The sequence below is a fragment of the Ctenopharyngodon idella genome, chromosome 6 (genome assembly GCF_019924925.1).
Source record: "Ctenopharyngodon idella isolate HZGC_01 chromosome 6, HZGC01, whole genome shotgun sequence".
In the NCBI taxonomy this organism is placed as follows: Eukaryota; Metazoa; Chordata; class Actinopteri; order Cypriniformes; family Xenocyprididae; genus Ctenopharyngodon; species Ctenopharyngodon idella.
The window spans coordinates 15,527,844-15,544,103 of record NC_067225.1 but is presented as its reverse complement, the minus strand read 5'-3'; positions in this window follow the sequence as shown (position 1 = coordinate 15,544,103).

The following is a 16,260-nucleotide window of genomic DNA, read 5'->3' as shown; positions in this document are numbered from 1 at the left end:
GCCTGGTGCATCATTGCGCGGGGTGTATGATAGGGCCTGTGGTGTAGATGACTGACACTAGGGGTCATACTTGGGAGCTCCAGTCACCTCTGGTACTTTGAGAAAAGGCCAATGAAAATTGGCAAGTGGAATTTGCATGCGCCATATATACAGGTATATTCATTCAAATTTGTGCTGAGGAGTCGAGACAGTATTCCGGCCATTTCTGCAGGCAGTTCGGCATTGTGGCAGGAGGGACACCCTATCTGTGGTGATGATGACTGACACTAGGGGTCCCCCAGGGAAAATCACTACAGCTGAACAGTGTTACAAGGTTTTGGCAGTGCAGTTGTCGACAAGCCCCCATGGGCTGGGTAATAAGTGCACCCACAACATTATAACCTATCCAACGCCCCACGTAAGCTGTGTAGTCTTTTGTACTCTGCAGGGACAGAGAGGACAATACTTACCATGGGAATAGGTTGCTTCTACCCAGATGAAGACACAAGTTTTCCATCAGGGAAACCACATCGTGGAGAACACCTTATATGGGATTACCATCAAGGAATCACTAAATATGGAGCACTTTGCTCCAGTACGCTGGATCAACGGTCGAAACCTCTGCAGGGCCAGCAATATCGCCAGCAATGTGCCACTGTGGATTTATGTGTAGTTGATGTGCCACTGCAGTCAAGGTCCTGTCCAGGAGCTTGAAGCTCCAGCACTGTTATTGTGACTGAATCTAACTCTGCTCCTCGAAAAGACTCGATTGCATCCTTCGCCAATAGGACTGCAATTTCCACACACAGAACAGGGGAGTCTTTGCCTGCAAATGAGGTAAAAGAGAATGCTGCTGAACCTGAATTGCGTAGCCGAGTCTGACTGTCCTGGTGAGCCTGGGCATTGTTGGGAAGTGCTAACCAGGCCTCCAAACTCCATCTAAGTGGCACTAGAGGAACAATCATTTTTGATGTACCTGGCGAAGCGGAGCTTTGGCCACCATGTCGGGAAGCCATGTGTCCCGATCCTATGGCTATCAGGGTACTGAAAAACTTACCTTGCTCCGTAAGCCCCAACTGGAACTGGTCTATGACGGGTGAGGAAGCTGCGCTTCCTTTAAACACACCACTCTGACCTGTGCGGGGCTTTGTGTGAGTCGCATCTGGACATGAGACATCCTTAAATTAATAATTTTGTCCCTCTTTATGCAGTCATGATAAAATAAATAAATAAATAAAAAAAGTAAAAAAAAAAATTCTTTTCATCCTGTGACCAAGAAATATGAAAATGAAATTAATGAGGGTGGGAGATGGGGTCTGTTTTTAAGGAATTCATGGAACATCAAATAAATAAATGATTTGTTATTAATAAAATATTTCAAAAACATAATGTATAGACAAATGTATAAACAATGTATAGACAAATGTGCATTATTATATTATATTATATTATATTATATTATATTATATTATATTATATTATATTATATTATATTATACATATGTAATTGCAGCTTAAGTGTCCGTATACTTTTTGGGGGTCACTGTATATACACAACTGCCAAATTTTCTATATATTTCAATCATTATCATCACTTGTAATAATTAATTTAATGAGCTCATTGTTTTTGCCTAAATGAATACATGATGTTAGCTAACTAAAGGATTTGTATTATCTTAGAACGTTACTGACATATGGACATTACTTGGACACAGTCACCTCTGATAACAAAGTACTCTAAATTGCAATGTAGAAACATGCATTTTCTGTAATTTTCTGTGCTTTAAAAAAACTGTATGGTGAAAAGCGCTGTACAAATAAGTGTGAATTGAATATATACAATATTAAAGGGGGTTTGCAAAGGGGGTTTAGAAACAATAGCATAAATCCTTATCACTTCTAAATGTATTAAAGTAACTTGCAGCTATCATTGAAGCAATAACCTACTAGCAATAATAATTTTATTTTTGATTACTTGATTAGAGTTGGCCCAAGATTGCCTCCCCCCAAGATTACAGCTCTGGTCTGGTTTCATATTTTTATGTAAAACATCCTGCTTGAAGCAGCCTTATCTGGTTTAAGCTGGTCTGCCAGCCTGGTAAAGCTAGTCTTTAGCATAGCCAAACCCACATTTTTCCTATGAAGTTTCTAATCATATGGCCAATACTGTATATATATATATATATATATATATATATATATACATAAACTTGCTTTTATATATAAAAGTCGTTATTTTGTTTTTTTGGCGCACAAAAATATTCTCGTCGCTTTATAATATTAAGGTAGAACTACTGAACTCACATGAACTGTTTTAAATATGTTTAAAACAGTTGTATGGATCTTGAGAGAGGAAATGTCATTTCTGTGAATGCAGGCCTCACTGAGCCATCGGATTTAATCAAAAATATCTTAATCTGTGTTCCGAAGATGAATGAAGGCCTTACGGGTGTGGAACGACATGAGGGTGAGTAATAAATGACATTATTTTCATTTTTGGGTGAACTAACCCTTTAATGAAGAAAATGACTATTTAGCACGCAGCTCTGGAGTTTTATTCAGCAAGTTCATTACAAGTGAGTTTGTGAGGCAGCAAGCAAACTGAAGCTTGACCTTCGATGTATAAACATTTTATAGACAGTTTTTAATGATAAACAAGAAATTGGTCATTATACCACACTGTCTTAGGTCATCATTAAAAGTGGATGTATTCCTTTTTGAAAATTAAGTACACTGGGAAAACTTTTAAAATACTTATTATTAAAGTACTTATTACAAATAGTTGAATAAATGAAATTACCTGAACTTTCGAGTTTTTTTTTTTTTTTTTTTTTTGACCACTTAGGACTTAAGTACATCTTAAGATTTCATAATTACTGTCTTTGAAATATGCTTAAAGTGTTAAATGCTGACAAGCATTTATGGTAATTTAATATATTATATAATTTCTATTGAAACTTGTATATCATTTAAATATATGTATAATTACACATTTGTAATGATGAAGTTGAAATTTAGTAGATTTAAAATAAATTAAATGTAATATCAAATAGTTAAAATCAAGTCCTTTTCAAGTATTTTATATGGTAGTCAGCACATCAACATAAGTGTACTTCATTAAAGACAAAATAGAAATAAAACATTGATTTAAGCATTTTAAGTAAAACTTTTAAAAACTTTTAAAGGCTTTTTAGAAAGTGCACTTAAGTTTGTTGTCATGAAATTGTACCCTCTTTAAGTAGGCCTACATATCATATCTGTGGCCTTTTATTTAATTAATATTATATTATTTGCAAGTACAGTTAAAAATATACTTTTAAGATTTGAAATGCTCTCCAAGTGCACATTCTATACAATTAAGCACACTTCTTTTTCACAAAAGTTGGTGTGACCAAACTCCTGCTTGAATGGCTTTTTTATATTGCGTGTTTGAATAAAAGGGTTTGAAGAATCATTGCATAACTGGGATCAGTGCACAATAAGATTTATGTGGCAGAAATAAACAAAGCAAGTCTGACGATACACAGTACACAAAATATATAATCCATGCATAATCAAAATGACGTCACAGGAGGGCCTGAGTGGGGAGTGCCCTGATGCTACGAAGGTTAAAAGTGTCAAATATTCCAAAGTTTCTCACACAAAGACTGTGGCTTATCAGAAGAGGTGGTTTTGTGCAGGCACACTCCTGGTGTGTGCACTAACCTTATGATGGAATGTATGATATGGAATGTATGATATGAAACAACATTTTGATTGGTCATTAGTGTCATGCCTGTAAAGTGGCGTGCAGTTGAATTGTTCTTTGGCTCTTGCACTGGATTCCACTGACGTGTCTTTGAGTTAAGAAGGAAAACCTGTAATGTACAAATATTTGAACTGGTTATTACGCCAATTAAAAATGATGCGTTTCCTGTTTTATATTTCAATACCTAATTTTATAAAATTAATATATATATTTTTCTTAACTTAAACTAATAATGTATAGCATTTATTGGAATGCTATACAGTATACAGAAGGGTTTTTTCTGTGCTAAGGTTTACTGTCTGATTGTGTATCAATTCATCTGATATAATTTCTTAAGCATCTCATAGAGCATATAAGGTGAGACAGAGGGCGTTTCTTTACCCGGAACTTTAGTGTTTGTTAAGTAATCACATCACTTTTGTTTGCTGTGAAACCAGTAAACTGTATTATGAGTCATGGTTATTATCAAACTCATAAGATGATTAACAAAGTCTTCTTTAAACATTAGGATGTATGCTTTTATGGTGCAAGATTGGCATGTGGTATGAAATATATATTTGCATACACCATGGAAAATCAGTGATAGTATTCAGAGGAAACTTTTATTGCCCGAGGGTTCCTGTTTTATATCTTAATAGATTCAACATAGTTCTCAGTTATGTGTCATTTCAGTATCAGCTTTGTCTGAGATGTTTCTACTGAAGTTCCTTTGGCTCTTTTACCCTTTACCATGGGTGTGAATTGTTTTGAAAGTAAATGGTTATATTTGGCCCACGTTTGACGTGCACAGCTCAGCTGTTTGTTTGTGTGACGTGAGCTGCCCATGGCAGACAGACTGGTTTCACTACTACAATATGCCGGCACACCTGTTACTCAGCTTAACTCTATTTGAGGTGTCACATTGTCTTGTTGTCTGAAGTAAGACAGAAAGAGAGTGAGTGAGAAAAACACTTAAGATAGATTTTATATTTTTATTTAATATACATATATATTACTGTTAAAAAAGATTGGGGTCAATCAATTTTTTAAGAAATGAATACTTTATTTAGCAAGAATGCATTAAATTGATCAAAGAGTGACAGTAAACTTTTACATTGTTACAAAAGATCTGTTTCAAATAAAGTATTTTCTGTTGAACTTTTTATTCAATAAAGCATCCTAATATATATATATATATATATATATATATATATATACCCACATTGTGAAAATGCTTCACAGGCTGAAGAGCAGAACTGTAAATAATAGATTCTGCCTTCAAGACAAACCTCAGGAAGTTATATATATATATATATATATATATATATTAAGCAGCACAACTTTCAACATTGATAATAAGAAGAAATGTCTCTTGAGTACTAAATCAGCATATTACAATGATTTCTGAAAGATCATCTGTGACACTGAAGACTAGATAATGTCTGCTGAACATTTCACAACAATTTGATCAAATAAATGCAGTCTTGGTGAGCATAAAATAATTATTTTAAAAACATTAAAAAATATTACTGACCCCCTAACTTTTGAATGGTAGTGTATATAAAATAATGAACAGGACATCTTCAAGATGCAGCAGTTATTTCCTGAGATGAGGTAACAAGACATTACGTCAAAAGCTGACGCTATGGGGAATCATCTTTCACCTCGAAATACTGAAGCCTGCTTGGAATAACACTGTTGTTCAACGACGGCCAGTGGCATTCAAGCACGTAAACTAGAGGTGGGAACGGCCCCTATATAATGCTGAACGACATTTCGTCAGAATCTTTCGACTGAATAGAGCAAACGCGAAAAACCATGAGTTAAATTCAAACGGCATTAACGTAATGTCTTGCTCTCTCGTCTCAGGAAACTGAGGTTATGTTCAGTAACCGAAGACGTTCTTTTTAGATTTCAGCCACTTTATCATTACGTCAGAAGCTGACGCTATGCCATTGTTGTTTGTTCTGTATTTGAACTGGTTAAAATAGGTTAACCATGAAAAACCTGACGACTGACGTAGAATAACGCTGTATAAGCATTGCATCCAGCCACCACAGCGACAGTGAGAAGGAAGTGGTGAATCCAGGTTCCCTAACACAATATAAATCATAGATAAACAATGTTAATGGCAGGGTGTGCAATTTCGAAGAGGCTAGCAATAACAAGCTAGCATTGAAATCATATCCACCCCTCCCTTCAGAGCGTCATCCCTCCTCCAAAACACCTGAACAGCCAGAGCAGAGTCTGCAAAGCATCACTAGAGACGGCATTAAATTACCTCATGTCTCAAAGCACATAACATTACAGTTCGCAGCTGCATAACACACTCCTTGAATGAGTTATGAACAGCCAAACATCCAGTTTAGAATATGTCTTCCGCTCGATCTCAGAGAGGAAGAGCTGCATTACCCACCTTGTGAAAATGCTTCACAGGCTGAAGAGCAGAACTGTAAATAATAGATTCTGCCTTCAAGACAAACCTCAGGAAGCGCCTCTGATGAGGGGCTTTCTGATTATGCATAGTTTTCTCTAGGTTAAGCACACACAGTTGCTACAAGCAGAGGTGGTGTCACATAATGCAAGGACGGAGGCGGCGCCGGTGTCCTCGTCATGGTATTGATAGGTACCAGACCTAGTAGAACACGTGTGCAGGAGCAACTTGGAGGAGCAAATCCTAGAGATCCTAACTCAATTGCGCATTTCGCTCTTCTCATTTTTGAGTGGGTAAAAGGGCACCAGGCCTTTCATATTAAAGACAGTACCACACTCTATTGCTGAAAACAGGGGCTTAGACTGTGTTTATACAGTAATACGTCACAATCTGAGGAGGCTGAGACTGATCTCAGCCATCTATCATACTCATAAACTCACCAGCCATCTCTGGTCTTACTGGAACGCTCAAAGGGGATTGGCGAAGCACAATCCGCTTTATAGACTTCTAACTTGCAGGTGTAAAGGAGAAAGATCCTGAGGAAATGCCTTTCAGTGCCGCATTATATAGGGGGCGTTGCCACCTCTAGTTTGTGTGCTTGAACACCATTGGCTGTCGTAGAACAATGGCATTATTCCAATCAGGCTTCAGTATTTCTAGGAGAAAGGTGTTTCCACACAGCGTCAGCTTCTGACGTAATGTCGAACTGACCAAAATCGAAAGGGAACTGCTTTTATGTCATACTGGAGATCAATTGTTTGTGCAGTTCATTTAAAGAGGTGTGGAAAAAACTGAATGCTTTATAAAGGATTCATGTGATTGCAAATTGTGTTGTATGTCAAGCAGCATTACTATATTTTTGGAACACAGCAGTGACCTCTTGTCCCTATGCAAACCAGACTATAATGAAAACAAGCAGCTTTATTTTTAGCCTCTGACTGGCCCCATTGCTGTGGATATGAGAGATAATTTTACTGAGAATGGAACTGTAAATGGCTGCATCTGAAAAATGAACAAGTGAAATAGTTTGTTGTGGTCATATTCTGCATCCAGTTGGGCTTGAGCAAACTTGTCAGACATGTGTCTAAGAGTTTCATTTATAGCCTTAGCAGTTTCTTATCAAGCTATTCATTTTTGGTAATGTCTTCTCGAGGTCTTTCATTAGCAAACAAGTAGTCTCCAGTTTGAGTGGATATGAGAAAAGACAAAGATGTGTTTGTCTCTTGGATAGCTCTTTGGCTAGCTACAGAGCCACTGAGAAAATCAATGACCTTTCCTGGCTGTCTGCATAGTGTCAGTTTAAGAGCAAGAACACAGAAGATCACCTGTCTTAGTCTCAACATGTTTGTCTCGACCATTCTCAATAGAATCCTGCAAATTTCAATGGGCACTAGAGTTAACCTGTTAACACTAGACTTTGTGCTCTATTAATTTCTATTAATTTACAGTTGCAAGAAAAAGTATGTGAACCACTTGCAGAATCTGTGAAAATGTGAATGATTTTAACAAAATAAAGGAGATAATACAAAATGCATGTAATTTTTTTTTTAGTACTCTCCTGAGTAAGATTTTTTTACATAAAAGATGTTTACATATAATCCACAAGACAAAAAAAAAAAAAAAAATAGCTGAATTTATTAAAATAACCCCATTCATAAGTATGTGAACCACTGATTCTTAATACTGTGTGTGGTTACCTGGATGATCTATGACTGTTTGTTTGTTTTGTGATGGTTCTTCATAAGTCTCTTGTTTGTCCTGAGCAGTTAAACTGAGCTCTGTTCTTCAGAAAAATTCTCCAGGTCCTGCAGATTCTTCAGTTTTCCACCATCTTTTGCATATTTGAACCCTTTACAGCAGTGACTGAATGATTTTGAGATCCGTCTTTTCACACTGAGGACAATTGAGGGACTCAAACACAACTATTAAAAAAGGTTCAAACATTCACTGATACAAATGAAAGAAAATGCAAAGTACTTGTTTTCCGCTGAAAAGCAGTTTGGTGAAATCTGCAAATTCTTATAGGAAATAGACACTTGAACAGCATATATATATATATGAAGAGTTCAGATGCAAAAGCCTCTAAGTGCCATCTGAAATTTTCTTCTAAAATGAACATTTTTATCAAGCTTGTATGTTTAGGTTCAGTAATTTCACTTTAATGGCAATTAATAGGTCCCTTTCATTGCCATTAAAGTTAAATAACTTAACTTAAGAGGGAGTTGGCCCCATTCATTTACACAATATATTGATTTGCGACCTAGGGAGCTAGGGAGCTTATTGAGACACAAGGAGGGTCACTAATCGAACTGACCACATGGTGCACCATCAAGCTGGATTGAGGAGTTGACTTACCTTTCCAGTCAAGCACATCACTTTTAATTGGGTTATCACTTTTGGGGACTTTGTATGTACACCGGTGGACACATTCACATTGGGACTTTCAGCATGACTCTTAAAGACTGTTTTATGGTATGGAACCAATGGACTCTTTTAACAGCTTAAGTTTTCTAGTTGTAGGGCCGAAAGTTACAATTTTAAGTACATAAATATGTAAATGTATTTGTAATATACTTGGCATGAAATAAATGTATTTCAAATACATTGCAAAACAGCTCTGAAGCATTGAGGTATGGACTCCACAAGACCGTGTCCTGTAGTATCTGACACCAAGAGTTTAGCAGCAGATCCTTTAAGTCCTGCAAGTTGTGAGGTGGGGCCTCCATGGATTAGATTTGTTGGTCTAACACATCCTATAGATGCTCAATCTGGAGGCCAAGGCAACCCCTTGAACTCTTTGTCATGTTCCTCAAACCATTCCTGAACATTTTTTTTTGCAGTGTGGCAGGGTGCATTATCTTGCTAAAAGAGGCCAGTGTCATCAAGGAACATCATTGCATGTAGGAGTGTACGTGGTCTGCAACAATCTTTAGGTAGGTGGTATGTGTCAAAGTAACATCCACATGAATGCCGAGGACCCAAAGTTTCCCAGCAGAACATTGCCCTGAGCATAGCACTGCCTCTGCAGGTCTGCCTTCTTCCCATAGTGCATCTTGCTGCAACTATATAATCAATTTTCACTTGTCAGTGGTTTTATTAATTATTTTAGTATTGTTAGTGTTGTCATAGATATAGGCAGTCTTGAGAACTGAACACAATGTTTTTGTCTAGTGAATTGGTGCTCATTGTGCTCAAGAGGTTCTCTGTGTTCAGTAATCTCGATTGTTTATCTACTCAGTTTTCTGCTGGGACTTCTATAGAGCCTTTGTACATGTTACTCACTCTTGTTCTGTGGTCAGAAAAACGGAGGAAGGAGGCTGAGGTGAAGGGCATGTTTAGGCTGGGAATGGGATACAGGAGGTCTTTAGTACATCAAAATAATAAGGACAAATTATGAAAATAAAATGCACAAATTAAAGTCCATTGTGATAACAGAATCATTGAATAATCACTGATTAACACTTAGGTTGTGTTCACAATTGGCAGGTTTGGTTTGATTAAAATAAACTCTGGTGCGATTGCTCTGTTAGTGCAGTTCATTTGAATAAGTGTGATCGCTGCCATCCAAATCCTGGCGTGCATTAAAAAACCTTTTCAGGGGATCTCGGTCTCCTTCCAAACAAACTGAAATATAAACACCACACAGATCAAAGACATACTGTAAAAAGGACATAATGCTCAAGGATACATACCTGGTTCTTCTCATCATATTGGATGTTCCGTAAATTCCATCGCAAAATACTTCATAAGAGCTGTCTAATCAGGTTATGACCTTATCTTTATGCCTTTTGTTTTGTATCTATAGGTTTGCTATTAAAAACGACAGTGTGAACGCTAAGTGAACCAGGACTAAGGGTACGTTTACACAACACCGATGTACTAAAAACGGAGCCTTTTTTTCTCTGTACAGATGACGTTATCGAAACTATCCCTGTTCATGCAGATCCGCAAAAATGACTAAAAACGCTGTATTACGCATGACAGACAAGTAGTTGGTGATGTCACTACTGACATAAGCATTCTTATGCAGGCACTCGCGCCAAACGCACATGCCTATCCACCTTATTTTTATAGTTTACTGCACTTTGAAATTCTTCTCATTATTTCCCTATAGCGGCTAATCAAACGGAAGTCTCACACATTCACAGAAATACCTTAATTCCACCTTGACAAATAAGGTGGATAGACTAAACACATAATACGCATGTGTATGCCGTCACCGTTTTCTGATTAGCGTTTTTGCAGTTTACACGGAGATGACAACGGTATCATTTTCAAAAACTTGCACTTTGAAACCCGTTTTCAAAAGTTTGCGTTTTCAGGCCACCAAAATGCCGTTGTTGTGTAAATGAATGGCCAAAACGCATAAAAAGTTTTCCGTTTTTAGTTGAAAACATTGTCGTGTAAACAGCCCCTAAATCATTTTCTTTGTTAGTCAGGACCAAAAGAACCAAGAAAACCAAACTACAAGTATGAACACACCCTTACAGACTACTTTAGCAATGAAACTGTGTTGATAGTAACCCCCCCCCCAAAAAAAACATCTCACCAAAACACATTGATCATTTTGACTGAGTCAATAAGTTGGTTTAAGTGTTAATGGTTTTATAGATTATATAATTCATATACTCACACTCAGTGTAATGAAGCAGATTCTGTGTGTTTTTCCTTGACAAATTCAAATACAATTCTCACACAAAATATTGTGTCTTAATTAATTACCTGTCTAATATATGCCTCCTTGACAAGGAGAGACAAGGATCTGCAAAAACATATGCTGAAATGTGTACTCACAGCAAGACATGAATTACCATTTAATAAATTGCTTTACTCTGTCATTTTACTCTGTTGAGAGTGTCTTCACACATCTGTGCACAAGCAAGAAATGGCGACAGCCACTGAGCCCTTAACACTGGACATAGTAAACTTAACTAAGTCTTCTAAGACACATTCATTTCACGCAGAATCACAATCTGAGCTCCTGCCAGTTAAAACGTGCCAAGCTAATGCTGTGTCATAGGGTCACACAAGTGTAGCCAAGATTTCCTCCCATTGGGCTGAGCATATAGGGGTGGTGTTTGTGAGGAACATTTTGTTCAGCTTTTGTGCTACTTGACACCGGTGTGGAGAAGATTTTAAATACAGGAAACAAGTATGGTGGGTGGGTGTTGGGACTGTGCTGGGGAAAACAGGTGAGACTCCCCATCCCCCGTGTTTACAACCTCTAGACCAGCAGCTTTTACACACTGCAGACCTGACACCAATGTGATCTGTTCTGCAGTTAAACAAGTTAGTTTTGTTGCACAGTATACTGTTAGAGATCTTTCACAACTGCTTACAGTTTTTAACCAAATGCAATCAGTAATTATACTTGCACCATCGTTCAGTTTTGATGAGTGCACACATAGTTGAGCCATAACATACTGGTGATTAGTAACACGATGGCAACGTGTGTACAAGTTTAACTGGAATTTCCAAAGAATTTATAATTAAGAAAAATATTTGTCTATTCATAGCAGCCCATACCATTAAAACAGATCAACTAATGAATGTGGCTTCAGGCACAGGTGTGCTTTTTCCATGAAACAGAAGTTGCGATAGTCTTTTCTTCCCTATTGTGACGTACAGTATATCTGAGTAAAGCTGCATCTGGAATGAAAAAAAAAAATGTAGGATGGGACTTGATTTTATCCTTGCTAGTTGACTGGATCATAGGAAATTGCCAGTTTGCAGTCAGTTGTGGAGGACATTTAGTCCCACCCTCCATCGAGACATGCGTCATGAAAAGAATAGACCTCGTTTTCGAGGGGGAGGGGAGGTTAACGTTTTTGATTAAATATTACGAGGGCATATGAAAAAAAAAAAAGATGATGTGCACGGATAAATCATAAATAATAAACACTGCAACATTCTGTAAAAAAAAAAAATAAGAATTGTCTATTTGACTTTAAATGAATAGTTCACAGAAAAATGAGAAATCTGTCATTATTTAGTAACTCTCGCAGTTTTTTTTTTTTTTTTTTTGTTTTGTTTTTCACTGAATTTGAATTGTTTAAGTGGTTCTTTCAAGCAGCTTTGTCAGAACACCATAAAGCAGTCTTCTGCACTAATATTCCAAATCTTCTGAAGTCACTGTGTGACAAACAGACAAAAATTGTTTTGTACTGCACTGTCCGGTACTGAATCTCCCATTGTCTCAGATGGCAAAGCATGATAATAAATGTGTTCCATTGTGTAATTTTTGATCTTCACATCACAAAACAACACTACACTACTAGTTTATTACCGCAGGTCAAATAATTTCAACATGGAAAAATATTTTGAGGGGGGGTGACCTACACCATACATAAGTAAAACAGTTTTTATAGAAAACTATTATGAGTACAGTGTTTATCTCACTTATGAGTGTACAGCGAAAGCATTTTTATTTCTTATTGTGTAAAACCTTTTAAATTAGCACCAAACTACTAAAATCACCTTTATATCCGGCATGATTGGAAGTTGCCATAGTCTTTTCTTCCCTATTGTGCTGTATATCCGACTGAAACAGCTTCTCAAACAAGACAAAATGCAAACTACGCCAGAGCGCGTACACACCTCACGCACCGGATGCCGTGCGCAAGGCAGTTGGACATAATGGTGTATTAGAGGTACAAAATGATATAAATACTGTTCAGTTTCTCGCACAAACCGATCGTTACCGATCGTGAACTATCCCTTTAAAAAGTTAATGATGAGCACGGCTAAATCACTTATAATAAATAATGCAATATTCCATAAACAAAATAAGATTAGTCAATTTTGATTTCATGGTGACTTTAAAACAAGAGTGACAGTAAAAACTCTGCTATTTTGATGCTTCCTTGATCCCACATGCCCTTTTTATTGGACCTTGACCTCGGATGTCAGCAGTTTCTTTGTTCTCATGTGGCAAGATGGAATGCTGGAGAATCTCATGAAGAGTTCAAAGTACAAGGGCTGAACACCTTTAAACAGCCTGTCTTGCCTATTTTTACTTTCTAATGCATCAAATTTAAGACTACATTAACAAGATAAAATAGGCATTGATTCATAGATATCTTTTTCTTTACTACTTATACAACAATTTTATTAGAGTCCATGAGTTTGTTTCTTAATGTTTATTTCTCGCTAATCCCCCGTGTTAAGCAAGACTGTGTACTGTACTTCCATTTGTAACTTGTTGTATCTACTTGTTCTGATCATTACAACAGCAAAATCAAGCCTTGTTTTATTTAACATTCCTGTTTCACTCAAACTTCACCTTTCACTCCACTGTTTCTTGCTTGTGTTTCTGACCTTGCATAGACATCAAGAAGCAGTACAGCTGTAAAAACAATGCATCACCCTGCTGAACCAACAAACACTGCTGCACATAAATGCACATTTGCATATTTATTCAAAAGCATGTTTTATTATTCAATCGATTAACCATTCATAGTATATTAATTAGTAACATAATATTCATTTGTTACTGTAACCATTTTTTCCTTACCGCTGATGGACTGTCATGACCCTGTCATAAGACAAGACACTCTTTCCTCCAAAGCGCATGCTGATAATTGGCACACAGCTGCAGTAGACTGACGATAAAGGGTCTGATGGACATTTTGTCCTGGTTTATTCTCACGGTAAACTGCTTTTTTAGCTGCAAACAGCCTTGTCCTTGGCGTCATATCAGCCTTTTTACCCAAATAAACACTGTTGACGATACCGAAAGGTCAAACAACATATTATTTTAATATATTTTATTAGAATTAGTTTTAGCTTTCATTAGATTCTCTTCACATCATGAACAGTCATTTCATAAACATCCTGCTGTTCATGTGGTGTCTTAACTAGGCTAACAGGTCTCAACAGGTTAAGCATGGTGATTCATTTGTCTGTAAAAGGGCATTCCTAGGATCCAATACAGATCACATTATCAGCATTTTGGGGCTTAATGGATTCTGCCCTTGTATAACCTGACAATTATGGACAATTAGCACTGATGTGATCATTGGGATCTCTTGCAATGCGAACCTGATATACGATGGGCAGCTTTCCGTAAATGATAATTATTTCTGAATAATTTTGCTCATTTTTATTTAGGTTGTTCAACCAAGCAGATGACCAGATCTTTGTTAGTGGGGGAATGTATGTTTGACCCAGATTTGTTACATAACTACCAACGCCCCACCCCCGTCCTCCACCTTAGCTGCACAAAACACACATTGTCTTGGCTCTATGGCTGCCATAGCAACTGAGCACATTCTGCCCTGCTCACGTTTTGTGAGTTTTAACCAAATCAACTCACAAAATCTTTATTTTTCATTTTTTTGCAGAGTTTTACTTCTTTCTCAGTGTTTACAATCTTTTGAAACTCCAGTTCCAGCCCTGCCCTGCAAGAATTGGCGTGTGCTCAAGGAAATGGCATTCATGGTTGAAGGGTGACGAGTGTAATTGCATTTCCGCCACATGGCTCTCACTGATGCTGCATGTGATTTGCACATGATGCCAATCAGCCATGCAAGCCAGTGTCTCTTTTTGTTCAAGTTTGTCTGCGTTTATGCATGTGAACAAGAGAGGTTGTGGAAAGGGAACACAATATTTAATTATCATTGCACAGCAGCTTACAACCACCAACTACCTATTAGTGAAGTCACTTTAAGGACACAGAAGATGCAATAATATTTCAGATCCTGCAGGGTAGAAGATGCATTCTAATGGGTCGGCACTCCTGTCACTCGCTGGGAACAGAATTCTAATAAGCCCAATCAGTCCTGATACTCATTCTGAGCATGAAGCACACTGAACACTGATTGGTGAGACTGTTAAAATCCAGGCCTGAGGCCCATGTTTGCTCTGCTGCTCATGTTGAACATTCATACTCACAGAGCCATGATATAATATCAACAATAGACCAATATTAACAACACTCTGACCTGCTACAGTTACACTGATTATACTTTATTGTCGATAGATATATTTACACAGTGTCTTCTGATTATTAGTTTTGAAAGTTCATTTCTGTATACAACCTTAAAGTCTTGGCTACATAAACTACTGAAGGTGTAAGTTGTTATAATGGAACCTATGCTGCGTTCACGCCACCTCGTATATACCGGAATCTTCAGATGACAACACGTGACGTTATTTTCGGAGCTGTTCAACGCTTTTTACAAGCTAGAATCTTGTAACTACAGGAATTACGAGGCGACGTGAACGCACCTTTAGTCTCAGCCTCAGACGTCACGCCTACGGACCGTTGGCTGAACGTCTTCTTCTTCCTCTTCTTTTTTAACGGTGGTTGGCATCCAGCTTAACTCTGTTCCGGAGTGTGGATCAGTCAGTAAATTCACAATATAAATATACCATTATTCAGGGATTGAGGGGGGAAGGACAAAAACACACACACACACACACACACAAACAAAAAAAAACAAAAAAACAAAAACAAAAAAAAAACACCTTCCTTACCATTATACCCTATAATAGAGCCCAGTATCCCTTAAAAAACCTAACAACTCTCTCACCTGTGCTCTATCATTCATACGTTTTTAACGTGAGTTTCTGCACCCCTAGTTCCTTCAGTTTATTATCCATTATCACTCTCTCCCTCTGATATTTCCTACAATGTACATGCTCCACCGATTCCTCTTCCCGACACTCCTCACACATACCCATCTGATGTTTACCGATCATTTTTAACGTTTTATTTAGAGCACAATGTCCCAACCTTAGTCTTGTTAGTACAGTTTCCTCTTTTCTGTCTCCACTTCCTACCTTATTTACTTTAATACTCTTTTGGATATGGTATAGATGTCTCCCTTTCCCCTCACTATCCCACATTTCTTGCCATTTTTGGTTAATTTTTTCCCAGATTATGCATTTCACTTCCACTTTACTGATTCTTATTTGCATTTCTACCTTTTCCTTCTTTAATGCCTTCTTTGCGACCTTTTCCTTCTTTAATGCCTTCTTTTCATTCCCCTTAACTCCTATGTGCGCTGGAACCCATAAAAATGTAACTAGTCCTCCCTGGTATGTTATTCTTGTAACTGAGTAGAGAATTTCATATTGTATATCCTGTCTACTTTTTGAATGGAAAGATATTAAACTA